Below are 4655 nucleotides of genomic sequence, written 5' to 3' on the forward strand. Positions count from 1 at the left end.
TGTTTACCGTCGACATTATAGCTGATAGATTGGCATAATATTCATTAATAGACAATGATGTTGCCATTTAACTTTCAAGTGTAGGTGGCATTTGGACTGAAGGTTACAACGTTAAGCTGGACAAAAATTAGCAACGAAAATTAACAAAGGGCAATAACTTTATCCATATATCTGCAAGAATTACGGTTCTTATGCACTGCACTTGCCCACCATAAGATCTATCTACGTATGAAGTTTCAAGTTGATAACTCTTATATTCTACAAGATATGCCCCGGACAAAACTTTAAGCATGAAAATTATCAAAGGGCAATAACTCTAAAAATATGGAAGCAAGAGTAACAGTTCTTATGCACTGCACTTGCCTTCAATTAGACCTATCTACATATGAAATATCAAGTTGATACCGAAAATAGTTTACGGGATATGCCCCGGACAAGTGAAAACGGGACGCGGACGCCAACAAAGGGCAATAAATGTAAAAATATGGAAGCAAGAGTTACGGTTTTTGTGCACTGCACTTGCCTTCAATAAGATGGTTCTAGCTATGAAGTTTTAAGTTGATACCTCTTATATTCCTGACAAGTGAAAACGGGACGCAACGGTCTCCGCAACCGCCGCCGCCGACAAAAGTAACCCCTATATGTCGCCTAGTCAGGCGACACAAAAATGATTTATATGAAAACCTTTTGCTCTTCCTGGTTTGTTTAAAAACACTTAATAAAAAAAACATAACCATTTCTCATTAAGGCCCTACTTAGAGCGTCGTAAACAGTCTTGTCATTTGTCATCGACACCTCTTCATACGTAACCGCAGCGTTATATCCTGGGTTTTCAGTTCCATTTCTGCAATCATCAGGCCTACATATATATTTTGTACACATGTCGAAAATGAAATAACAAATATATTGATAAAAGGCTAATTGTGACGTTGAGGTAATAAGATTTTCTGCCAATTCTAAACATAATAAAGTGAGCACGTGATAAATCATATCCATCATAAATATCATAGTCATTCATTTTTCTTTACAAGATAACTTTACGACCCTAGAATTTAGTAATGATAATTTATTGGTTACCTGGCTTTTGTATTTCATAATACTTACGCGGTTTGCCTTGAAGACGAAACTGTAAATTAAACATTAGACATTATTTAACAAGGTGATAATACCAGCAGCACTGTTTAAAAAATATTACATATACATTTAATTTACACAAACATGTTTGAAATTATTAGTCGTAATCCTATTAACAAAACCTCATTTATGGGACGCCAATGCTTATTACTTGATACAATAAATAGTATTTTAAAAGTGTGTGTGTGTGTGTGAATTTAACTTCTTCGATAAACTTGAAATTTAATAATTAGACAGTGGCCTCAATGGCCCTATAAAATCAGATTAGTGCACTTTTGGCTGAATAAGACTTATGTGCATAAAATTGTTTGTGTTTACTATAAAGTCACACTTTCTGCCTTCTCACAGCTGCATTTGTATATATGTATATTTGAAATATTCACTGCTGGCTGGATAAGGACTCATAATACACATGTTACTATAAATAGTAACATTTTACTATAGAAATTCGTTCCCGCAGTAATGATTATTGTCTACGCCCGTGAGATTATCACGGCACGTCAAGACGATTATGGCATATAGTTGGTAGGCTTGCATTAAAAAATTAAAAGTAGTTTTACAGGGATTGAAATGGAATGGAACTATCGGTGCAATAATAATGAAATTAGTTTTACCAATAATGACACCTTCTGTGTTTCAGTAACGAGTACTACCCGAAACTGTACCGTATGTGTACATTCGGTAAAGGTCATAATGCAGTAGTACAAGGAAATGTTTTGTTGAAACGTTTTGTTTTTACTTATTTGCTGAGAAATGTTAATTATTCCAGCGAAATGGCTATTGTGGGGCGGCTAAGCATAACATCATGCACTTTGGGTTAAAAGCATGTAATTTGGCACACATATAAAACATCCCCTACTGATTAATATTAGATATAGACCCAAGACAGCACCGCCCCCAGGTGACCGTGGCAACAATTTTTCAAAATGGCCGCCAAAATGGCCAACCATTCCTTCAAATGCTTTTATTTTCGTAACTAATTCCCACAGACTCATGCTCTTGGTGTCTAAATATACATATTTTAGGCCAAGGATGCCATTGGGCACACAAAAAAGGGTATATGATGTGTTTTTGTTCCAGAAATAACTTTTATATAAATTAAAATGGCCTTTTTTTGGCAACACTACCGACGAATATTAAACGATCATGATCCTGGTATCTAGGATATCTCTAAAAGTTACTGGCCCCAAAACTCTATAATATATGGTATTTTCCCAGTAATCTTACTAACTTAACGATTGTCTTCCAACGTGGGACAAAAGGCTGCAACGGCATTTGTGTTTGAACCATTCCATGTTTCTGTTTTTAAAAAAAAAACCATGTCGTAAAGTTACGCGATCACTGTTTTTTCGTTATGTTGTTTAACCCTGACCTTTCTTTGGCCATCCAAATAGTGTCTGGCTCATGCCAGATCCTGTTGTTTCTCAATTAAAAGGACCAGTCAAGATTCTCTTATTGCAGCAGTTGCACCATTAAAGGCCAATGTCTGTTTGGAGAAACTATGGGGACTGCTCAGTAAACAGGAGCTAGCCAAGGAAGATTTTGTCTCATGGTCTGCATACCATGCTTCCATACAACAGGACGAAACAGCCCCTAGTACAGTTGAGGCTCATGTGCCCTTGTTCCTTGAATTCGGATACCATAGTAAAACATCCGATGAATGTAGTTAAGGCTGCAACAGAATACCTCAACACTGGACAAAATCCAGTGCTAGTAATGGATCAACCAAAGTGACTGTTTGCAGAAACACAATCAATTCAGTGCAACACATGGAGAAGATGAATATCCTATTTTGGTTGGTGGACTCACTACACATTGAGATGACAGCATTCAATGTCATTGGCGACTGGCTTGACGGAAGTGGCAAGGTAACTGCCATCTTTAATGCCAGGATTACAGCAAGTGGAGTCGATGACTCCCTATTTAAAGACATACATGTAACCCGAACAAGGCATAACAGCTGCTGACATCTGAATCCTGCAGCTTGATGCTTACGACAAATACTAAGAAACTTACCTAGCGGGAGAGAACCTATTGAATTTCACAGACTTGTGTGGCAAGATGACAGCAGAGCAACCACAGTTTAAATATTGGTCCGTTACGCTTGAAATGGAACTTTGTATATTTAAAATCATCGAATTAATCATGACAGGAAATTTTCTGAGCCACCCCGTGCAATGGTCATCGCATTGGTATTCAGTATTGACCATATCAATGATGCTAGATGGCTCTCGATGCATATCAGAGACATATACTCTCTGTCAGAAATGCACCCTGCCATCAACGAAGAGCCTGTCGCAGGAAAGTTAATTGCACACAATACAAACTGTCCATTATCTACCATGACAATTAATCAAGCACAGGCAAATGCCAATGTAAATAAGTGATGACAGAACTGTCGACTTAAATGACAATCCATATGCACGACAGCGCTGGATGTTTGTAGGCCTCGGAATATTAAAAATGGTGGCAGAGTTTGAAGATGGTTCAACTTTAGCTGTTCAAACCTCATTTGCCTAGGAAGTGAAGGCATTTGTTTAGGTCTTTGAATAAATTGGAATTCCATTTTAAGAGAAAAGTGGCGACCTGCTTACACTGGACACAAAGCTCATTATGGACTCTGACGTACATACAATTGTAAAAAATTCGGACGAAGTGGGCCTATGACCTTTTTGTCAAAGAAAGGTTTGTTGATCAAACAAAGTCAATCAATTACCCAATAATGAAAACACACTTTAAAGTTTAAACAATGAAGGAAGAATTTTCCTGTTTCCCAGATTATACATTGCTTGCAAACACAAAAACCAGCCATAGTATCCAGCACTTGAAAGGTGGGGCACTATCTGACTTACTTGTAGAACTTGCAGCTTTGGCGTAACCAGTAGATGCAAACCCACAAATTACTGCTTGAATACTGGGTGGTGCAGTAGTAGTTGCAATTATGTCTGAAAGAAACTCATACACACTTGGAAACTATTCTAAAACAGTATTGAAGGCATACACTGAACAACAGCTGGAACATGACGATAAGACTGATATCGTTCCGGATGTTTATACCCAAATGGGTAAGAAGGAGAGCGGAGCTTTCTTCAAATATGCCAAGTAACTGTAAGTTTTCTTCGTGTTAATGAGAGCAAGACATAATTGTTTCACCTGTTGCTGGCAGAAGAGGCTTCAGGCAAAGACCTTCCACATGAAAAACAAGTCTTCTTCACACATGGAGACAAGCTGTTTTCAGCACCAAAATATATTGCAGATTTGCAGATTAAAACAAATTACGCAAAGGCGCAACAGAGTTGTACATAATATTCATCTCTGATGTTGTCGTGAACATTCTGTCCAAACAAACAAGCATTCTAATGGCATGTGAAGTCTTTATTTTGTTTGGTGTAGGGGTAAACCATAAGTAAGTTGCAGCACATACTATAACAATTACTTTAGGCCCACCTCGAGAACCAGCATTGACATAATGCATGCGTTGACGTGAAGTTACGCAATGTCTGTCATTGTAGGCATCGGCA

The sequence above is a fragment of the Mya arenaria genome, chromosome 5 (genome assembly GCF_026914265.1).
Source record: "Mya arenaria isolate MELC-2E11 chromosome 5, ASM2691426v1".
NCBI lineage: Eukaryota > Metazoa > Mollusca > Bivalvia > Myida > Myidae > Mya > Mya arenaria.